The 9,890-nt window shown below is 43.6% G+C and overlaps 2 pseudogenes; both read right to left on the bottom strand.

The window, feature by feature from the left end:
* Positions 1-600: 600 nt before the first annotated feature.
* On the bottom strand, positions 601-2,775 carry LOC141579905 (methylcytosine dioxygenase TET1 pseudogene; annotated as a pseudogene).
* A 1,831-nt stretch (positions 2,776-4,606) lies between these two features.
* Positions 4,607-8,887, bottom strand: LOC101052304 (methylcytosine dioxygenase TET1-like; annotated as a pseudogene).
* Positions 8,888-9,890: the final 1,003 nt, after the last annotated feature.

The raw sequence follows: 9,890 nt of genomic DNA, 5'->3' as shown, positions 1-9,890 counted from the left end.
TTCTGTATGCAAATATGCATCTTAGACTACATCATTTCAAGTTACCTTTAAAAACAATGTGCTTTTAAAAATATTTACAATTTATGAACAGCCTCCAACCATTACTAACAATGATTTATTTTACAAGAAATACTTAAACATTTTAAGTCCAAAAGAGTGTGCCGATTCTCTAGCAATGATTGGAAGATGTTGGAACAATGGCACCACAAAATAGTTCAGCTTATTTTTAGTGGGTGCATGTGGTTAAACACCAGAAGCTGTGTAGAGTTAATACTGTCTTGATTTTACTAGGTTCATATTCTATGATGTAAAATCTTAAAGACTTTTCATAGTAAACAGACCTAACTGAATGATTCTCTCAAGGTTAATGCCTAACTGAAACATTTACGTATCGAAAAATGATGAAACTCTTATTTTGCTTAAAATATGTGCCTAACAATTGTCAAAATACAGCCAGTTAAGAATACCCACTCCATTTGTTAATATTTTTACATCAAGTGAAACGGATGAGAGGAAGACATGGTAAATGACAACATGCCTTTGTTAGTGCAGTGGTTTTCTTTCCCCAAGTGCTGTTAGTCATTAAGGGGAGAGAAGCCTTCAGACCCAATGGATATAGGGCCCTGCAACGTGTGTGAGAGCATAAGGGGACATGGTGACAACATTGTCATGGGTTAATGTTAATGCTTTATGAGAAGAAACTTGGTTGAATTCCTTCACTGGACAGCTCCATATCTTTATGAGCTGCCTGGTACTTCTGCTGAGGTCTTCATTTTCTTAGCTTCTTTAACCCCAAACTTAATCTTGTTTAGTTCAAAACAGTGTTGGGGCTTACTCAGGTTTTTGTGCTGCAAGAAAGGTAGGTTGCATAATTGATTGGATTATTCAAAGAGTGGTAACCTGCAGCTCTTACCAAGTTGACTAAATCAAGATCGAGCTGTGAACAGGTGCAATGGTCACTCCACCAATATTTGCATACAAAAATATGTGCTCACTGACCAATACTCAGCAATGTGGGGCAATTTCTCCGCAGGTGACAAGTGGTCATCAGCTAGGGGCTCCTCTGCTTCAGGATGCTGCTCCTCTTGCATTGGAGAACAGGCAAGGTCTTGAAGTTAGAAAAGAGGGCTGCTAGTTTGGCTGATGAGACCTTAGTGGCTCAGTCACACCAGTAGGAGGCCCAGAATTAATGAGGGGCTCTGTCAGAGGCAGAGGGGGTGGGGAGAGGAGTGACTTCAAGCTCTGAAATGAGGGCCTTCTGTGGCAGCTGCACTGGCACTGCTGAGTGTTCCCAAGGGTATCCTGCAGTGGGGAGTGCTGCTGCTGCTTAAAACACACACGAGGCCGTGGCATTATTCTGCAATGGAGTTGGTGTGGCTGAAGCAGTCTTCGGGGACTAGGAGAAGCCTGGAGATGCCTCTTCAACTGGGTGAAAAGCAGATGGCATCAGCGAATAGGTTTTGGTGTTGTCTGAACCTTTTAAGGTAAAGTGGGGATCACTATCACTTTGTGCTTCAGGTTGTGTGGTCTGTTTTACTCCCTAAGGTGGGTGGTGACGAAGCCTTACTGTTGAGTTATTCTGCTTGATTTGGGGAACAGGTTTCTTCTCCACTGCCCTTCTGTGCAAGAACCTCTGTGACCACAGCACACTTCGTACAAGAATGGGTAACAGGCTGACAAACACATTCCATTTTTGTGGCAGGTTGCCAGGACCTCAATGGCCCCAGATTTGATCTCAGCTTCCATTCATTCCTTGGAGCCAAACTCATCTGTGTCTGAAAGTTGATAAAGAGGTAGCACATGGAGCTGCTCTTCTTGAGGAATAACACCCAAAGATCAGTTATCTTCACGAGTTAAAGTACAAACCACTGTGCTTCCATTAATCATGTTGTGAATGTCCCTGTGGGGATGGGCACAGAAGTCCAGGCAAGGGGTGACCCCAGAGAAGGGATGACCTTCCTTGCTGCCAAGCTGACATTCTCTGGCAACATTTTGATATTCCACCTGATTCTGGAAGATTTAGGTAAGCTACTGGAGCCCCCTGCTTGTAAATTGGGGCTAACCATGTAGCCAAACTAGAAGTTTGGTAGAAGCCCAAGCCCCAGAAGATTGAGAATTGTTGCAAGTTCTCCCTTAAACACACAAACCCTTGAAGACAACTTACAGCCATCCGAGTACATTCTCCATGAACAGCCAAAAGAGAATAAAACTCCACAAGTCTCGAGCTTGTCCCTTCTTTACCAGTGTAAACTGTTTCTATCCTTACTGTATTGCCTTTTTGAGCATACCTAATCTCCGTGACTTCCCTGACAGCAGAAATGCATGGTCCTGCCCCAAGGTAGATATAATACGGGCCTCTGTCTTGATCGAGTAATATGAAAAGACAGTTGCAGGTGGGTGGTTCAGAATCCTTAGATATAGACACTAGGTTTTTGCAGTGTTAAAGTTTATGGCATAATTACTGAAATTTTTCTGTGCATTGCCCACTGTGGACAACTCTGATGTTCCAACACTGAACAGACTTCCTCTTCACTTTTGGTAGAAACCAATGTAATTCCACCTGAACACACTACATTTACATTCCCGAGTTAGTGCTGACTCCAGTAAGGGTGTTGGATGAGAGATACTAGGCAATGATGGCAATTGCTGATGCATGAGTTGCTCCTTAACCTGCTGAAACCGTATTTGGTCATTGCCAGCCATCACGTTAGCACACTGGCTAGGTGCAGAGGAGGGCTGGGTCAAAGGATGGGCTTTCTGGTTGGCATTCACCATTAACTGTATCTAAGAATTAGAAGCTTTCAGTGAATGCCTTCCTGTTGGATTCTGTTCTAAGGTATAATAAGCCGAGTGAATCCAATGGTTCACCATTTCCTCTGCTGTTTCAGGATATCTAATTTTATCTGAGTAGAGGAAATTCTGTTTTGGGTTGTATAATGAACCTAATTTGAGCCACTGCTTCCTATATTTTGATTCAGGAAGAAACTTTCCCAAATACAGTAGGAAAATCATGTGGACAAAATAGCCCACAATTATGTGACATTTGGATAATGTTGGAAGATCAAATTGCCATAAGTATTGGACAAGGTTGCCCACTTCTGATTTTCTTGATTACAACTGTGGACTCTTTTCCCAATCTCCTGATGGGGTGGATTTTTTCTTCTCTGGGCTGTGTTCTTCTGCTTTAATGAAGTACGATTTTGTAGTCTTAAAGGTGGTTTCTGTTGTATTGTGCTCTTCTCCTGACGGTGGTTTTGCTCTTACATTGCAACAAGGCTGTTGGTATACTTGTAAAACCACAGGATAAAATTTGCATGATTGAACTCTTATGGAAGCAAGCTGTTAGAACTGTGTTGCAAAGTCTTCAATGGAAGTATGGGCTGCATCCTGATGGGGTACATCATCTGAGTCCAGATTTTTGCTGCTGTCCAGTGACTGGTTACAGGAACTTCATTATTTCTTGGTGTCAACATGCAAATTCTCAGAACAACTGTCAAGAGTAATTATCCCTGGACCCACACTTATATTGGTGTCAGTCTTGGATAAGTTTGATATAAAAAAATGAATTTGACTTTTGAATATTCTTGTGACTTTATGGATGCCTGTGTTAGTAGCTAAGCTGACAGGTGATTTAGATAGCATAGTTTGCCCATTGGGAACCATGGTGCGTGAACTTTGTTTTCCCAAAGATGGACGGTGATGGTTTGACCCTCCATGTAAATTTTGGTCTTGGGAGTCTTAGTATAGAGGATAGCTTTGAAGTTATTAAGCAAACTGGCTGTTGTCTCCTCTGAACTGACTTAATTGGTATTCTTCATCCTTGTGACTTTGGCTACCACTTGCTCCAGTGTTAATCTCCTATCCATTAATGATAAGAGACTTGGTTGAACTGGATATCCATATTTTGGTTGTTTACTTGGCATATCCTCGGTTTTTGGTTGAGCACCTTCATTGTGTATCCTAGCATGACACCTTCTGTTGGAGTGTGAAGAATGTGGGATGGAATTGCAGTTAGAGCCAGGCTACTGTAATGCTAAAACATGACTTCTCCCCTTGAGATGATCACAATTCGTATCAGTAGCAACTGACCTCACAGCGTTGTTAGTCTGCAGTGTCTTTTAGGAATTTATAAGAATTGTTTTTAATGTCCTGCCTAATTCTTCAATAGTGAATTTTTAAATGACACATTTGTTTCGGTGGGTAAATAGTGTACTGTTTAATGCTATTTCTTAGTTTGTACAATTTTGGAGGTTTGGTTCATTTGTCAACCTCAGTTTTTTGATGTTTCAGCTTCTGGGACATTAGCACTGAAATCTTTGACATGGTCAGTTAAATTGATTTTTCTTGTGTGTCCACTTCTCCACCTCAAGGCCTGTCATGCTTGCTTTACTAGTTTCCTTTTCAAAAGGATGCGGGTTCCATTCCGATTTTTGTTCTTCCCCATGTCACATCTAATCTAGTTCATGCGTTCTGACTTGGGGCCATTTACTGATTTGTCATCAAAATCTGCCTTTAAAATCTTGGGCTGCTTTTCCCTCTGGCCACTTGTTTTCCTTGATAATCTCCAGATTCCTCCTGACAAGCTAAAAGCAAGTGACCCTTGGTGCTAAATCAGATCATCAAGAGACCCTTCAAAGCTGTAAATAGGAAGTTGAGCAACACCCAGTGAAGCATGGAAGAGTCCTCTCTTGGGGGGTAATGGGAACCCCTTAGTTTTAGCTGGCAGGAAGCTTATATGAACCTGCTTCTCAGTTTCTACATGGCTTATAGCCATTACTGGAGGTGATGAATTTGAGTTTGACTGAGGAGTGTAATGAGCAAAAAGGCAAAACTATGTATAGCACTCTGGACTGCAAGTCCATATGAGGCAGTGCTTTGGGGACCAGGCCATTGGGAAGGTGCATTAAGGTAGCAATTGGATTTGAGGAACAGAAAGGAAGACAGGCACATCTAGGACAACACTCCTACTCATACAAAGTTTCTTGTTGCTCTAAAATAGTATCAAAGGCCTCTCCTTGGACTGGAATAGCACCAGAAATCTCTGGAGGATCTGGAGTCTCACTCTGGGCCTCACCATGACCTGGATCAGCCCCTAAAATTTCCAATTGATGTGGGATATGACCAAACACCTGTCCTAGGACCGAGGTGGTATCAGCAACTTCATGTTGATTTGCCGTAACTCTGAAGGTCACTTGATCTGGTTTAGGACCAAGGGTCACTTGTTTTGAGCCTTCTAAGAAGAATTTTATTAGAGCTAGAAGTTGCCCCACAACGAGCTAAGCAGTTAATAAGGTTACATATGAATTAAACCTTAGACTGAAGGTGAGGTAGCAATCACATTCATTATTACTGGGATTTAGGTAAGAGTCAGATAACTTAGATTCTACTCGTGAGCCCAAGTCTTCTAACCGAATGCTGGGATTTTCTTGAGAGGTAACTTTGGAGCTTGTTCTTTGGGGCAAAGGAGCACACAGTCACAAGCAGACATTTTGGGAGAACCACTGGTATCATTCAATGTCTCTTCAGAAACAGTCCTTCAACATGACATGTCCCTTCTAGTAGCCCCTGAAGGATCTCAGCTGCAGGGTCACTGTGGGTTGGGATACTGATTTTGGAATCCTCTACTCTTTGTGACCAAGTCTTGTCTCTTGGCTCTTGCCTTTTAAAGAGGGATTTTGCACACCAATATTAGTCTCTATATTGGGAAGGACTAGGTTCCAATGCGAGACACCCAAATCATTGAGTGCTTTACTCGCAAATCGTGGAGTATCTTACAATCACAATCATGTTGCTTTTCTAAAATCTTAGGAAGTGGAACATTTTTGGTTTTGGCTATGACCAGTGGTAGTTGGGAGAGACCTGCTAAGAGGTGCTTTGTTAGCACCATTGTAAACCCATTTCAAGTTAAGGACTCTGAGTTCTGCCAAAGAACCTCAGTCCTACCCAAATTTATGCATGCTGCTCCAGCTCTTTCAGAAGGCTTCTCTGGCATAGGTGGTTTAGGTTATGGTTTTTTCCTCACCTTTCTTGAATTGTTTTAATTTTCCCGGCCTTACAGTATTGACTGATGCCATATTTTTGTTGGCTGCCTTGGTAGTCTACAATATAGCTGCCTGTTTTTCTTTGTTTACATCTTCCTGACTAATCTGGATGGCCTTGTTTGGTGAGATTGAGACATAGCTACAGAGTAAGAATGAAAAAGCAGAGAAGTCATTGGTCCTTTGGAAAGTCTCACTTCTGAGGAGAATCTGGATGCACTGCTCTTGCCCTCAGTCACCAAACGTTTTGGTCACTGGCCAGGTCACACGTGTAGGGCAGCACGTGCAAGACCCCCAGCTCCAAGCCTGCAGCAGCCCGAACCAGCCCTTAGGCAAACCTTCCGACTGGTGCTCATCCCCACAACTTTGGAGCTGGGAGTCCCCACAGGCAGGAGGATAGTGGGCAGTTCAGGGAGAAGCCTATGTACTCCAAGCACAGTCAAGGCCCAAGCCTCAGAGGTGGGGAGTTGCTTCCCAAAGGTCCACAGTAGAGAGGCTGGTAGGGCTGCAAGACTTTGTTGGGAAGAGCTGTGCGTTGTGGGGGAAGCCTATGCACAAAAAAGCGCAGGAGCAGATTGTGCGGCCACTCCCTGCCAGGTCAGCCTCAGAGCAGCATAGTCTCCCCAGGACAGACCTCAGGGGGTCCCTTATTCCTCCTCAATTGGCTTTGAGAGAAGTCTTTGAAAAGAGATCTAAAATGACTCTATTCCTAAAAGGTATTGATTCTTTCCAGGGATCCACTGCTGTGGGAAAAATCTCAACTTTTCTGAGACTTGCCATAATTGTGTTAGCATGGGTCTTACCAAGAACAGATAAAGAATGGAATTAGATATCTCAGAGGCTTATTTAAAGGAGGCTGGAGGGAAAATACCCATAAAAAGATGGAAAGGAAGGTCAAGAGAGGCTAGGAGCCATGAGGTCACAATATAACTCATCTTTGGGAAGGTGGAAGGAAAACAAGGAGGGTCTTGGATATCTGCATCTCTAAAAGTTTTGGAAATATTAATAAAGACCTTGAACAAGGGCGCCTCTAGAGTCCAGTATCTCAAAAGATTAGGCCTGTCTTAATAGCTGTGCTCATTCACTGGTCAGAAACAGAAGTGGAGCCTGACAATGCCATGTATTTCTAGAGCACAGAGCACAGTGACAGGCCATCCAATGTGGTGCCTGCATTCAAATCTGAAAAGCATGTTTTCACGGCCAACACAGTCCAGTCTTGGACTGCATGGATCTCCTTGAAACATGTGGGGGGAGCATCTCCTTCATAGCTCCAGTGGGCTTCCCTTCTTGAAGGGAAACTTAAGATTAGTAGAACAAACTACAGGCCATTTTCTATGAAGTTATAGGCCACAGCTCTTCCCCTCATTCCTTTGCTACTCAATTCTTCTCTCCCTCAACTATCACCATGGCAAATCTTAGTGGCATACCTAGTGGGGTGACCCCAGTTTATTCCTGAGGGGACTGGGACTGACACTTTAATCATAACCTTATCTGGGGAATGATTCACATGTGTGTCCATAGTCACAATGGGTCAAGGAAGTGCCAGAAAATGCCCAAGTGGATCACCTGGCTTCACGTATTTTCCACCTCTTTCATGCATTGTATAAAGGCAACACTCTTCCTGCTAATCGAGATCAATTTTGCCAGTATGGCAACTCCTCACCTGTTGGTCCCTGGGCATAGTAATCCAAGGTATCCTGATGGCAACTGAGTTGTAGCTCAGAGGGACCTTGAGTCCCTCCCCCAGAGTGAACCGGCTTTGGAAACCAGAATCTCCCCAGGAAGTTCCCTTTGAAGTACGATAGCACCAGAGACCTGTCCTAGGACAGAGGTGGTATCAGAAATTTCCTGCTGATTTTTTTTTTTCAGCTTTGAAGTTCTCTTGATCTGCTTTGCACCAAAGATCACGTGTTTTGAGGCTGCCAAGAGGAATTTTATTACAGAAGTAAGAGACCTAGAACCCATCAACAGCCAAGCAGGTGATAAGATTATACCTGAATTGAACCTTAAACTGGAGGTTGGGTAGTGATCATGTTCACTCTTAATGGGATCTAGGGAAGAATGAGATAGCTTAAGAGATTCTACTCTTCTAATTGAATGCTGGGATTTCCTTGAGAGGTAACTTTGGGACTTGTTCTATAGAGCAAAGGAACACAGACTGTCCTGAGCAAACAGACATCATTCGATGTCTCTTCAGTGAACAGTCCTTCATAGCGTTTCCCTTCCAGTGGCCCAGGAATGATTTCAGCTGCAGGGCCAATATGGGTATGGACACTGATTCTTGAATCCTCAGCTGTCTGGGACCAAGACTGAGTTTGTCTCTTGGCTCTTCTTACCTTTGAATTAAAAAGGATTTTGCACACCAATTAGTCTCTATCAGGAGGGCTTGGTTTCAATGAAGACACAATAATCTTTTGAGTGCTTATTGCCAAATCAGGGAGTATCTTATCGCAATCACGTTGCTTTTCTAAACACTTAGAAAGTGGAAACTTTTTGGATTTGGCTATGACCAGTTGAGGGGTTTGGAGAGTCACCAGCTAAGACAGGCTCTTCATAATGCCATTGTAAACCCATTGTGGGTTACAGATTCTGGGTTCTGACACAGAACCTCAGTCCTATCCAAACTCTTGACAGAAGAAGGCTTCTGACTGGCATGGGTAGTTTAGGTAAAGTTTGGTTTTTTTTTCTCATCTTTCTTGAATTAATTGCTTTAATTTACCAGGGATTAAAGTCTTGACAGGTGCCACATTTTTGTTGGCTGCCTTGGTGGGCTTCCATAGTTGGTCGTTTTCTTTAACATCTTCCTTCCTGACTAATCTGGAAGGTCTTACATGCTGGGATTGAGACATAGCTACAGAGTAGGAAAAAATGAAAGCAAGGAAAGTCACTGGTCCTTTGGAAAGTCTCACATCTGAGGAGAATCTGGATGCACTGTTCTTGAGCTCAGTCACACAAGATTTTGGTTGCTGGCCAGGTCACACTCCCAGGGCAGTGCATGGCTTCAGCTCCAAGCCTGCACCAACCCTTGGGCAAACTTTCCAACTGGTGCTCATCACCACAACTTTGGAACCTGGGGACCCAGAGGGTGTGAGGGGTGCAGGCAGGTCGTTAGGAAGCCTACTGGCTCCCAGCACAGTCAAGGCCCATGCCCCTGAGGTGGGGAGCCGCATCCCAAAGGTCCACAGTGGAGAGATGCAAGTAGGGTTGCATGTCTTGGGTGGACCAGGAGTGTATCCTAGGGTGGCAAACCCGGGAGTAGAGGGGGCCAGTGGCTGCCTGCACAAGGCTGTGCAAGAGCAGACTGCACAGCCACTCCATGCCAGGTCAGCCCCCTAGAGCAGCAGCTGTGTCCCCGGACAGACCTCAGGGAGTCCCTTCATTTAAGTCCTTTAACAGAAATCTTGAAAAATATCTCAAAAGACACTACTTATAACATGTGTTACCTCTTCCCAAGGACTGACTGCTGTCGGCATGAAATTGAATACTTCTCTGTGGGACTTAACATAATTGTGTTAGAGTGGGTCTTCCCAAGAACAGATAAAGATGGATTTAGTTATATCAGAAGCTTATTGAATTGGGCTGGAGGGAAAATGTCCATAAAGGAAGATGGAGAGGAGGATCTCAAAGGCTAGGACCTGTGAGTTCACAATACAAGTCTCCTTTTTGGGATGCTGGAAAATAAAAGCAGTTAATTCAAGGACATGTGAAGAAAAACAGATGCCTGCATTTCTAAATGTTTTGGAATGCTTAATGGAGACCTCGAACAAGGGAACCTATATGGAGTCCAGTATCTCGCAAGTTTAGGCCTGTTCTAATAGGTCTGTATTTTCATTGGTCAGAAACAACCAAAGG

Source organism: Saimiri boliviensis, chromosome 6, assembly GCF_048565385.1.
Source record: "Saimiri boliviensis isolate mSaiBol1 chromosome 6, mSaiBol1.pri, whole genome shotgun sequence".
Taxonomy (NCBI): domain Eukaryota; kingdom Metazoa; phylum Chordata; class Mammalia; order Primates; family Cebidae; genus Saimiri; species Saimiri boliviensis.
Note: the sequence above shows the minus strand (reverse complement) of the source record. Positions and strands in the feature narration are given on the sequence as shown.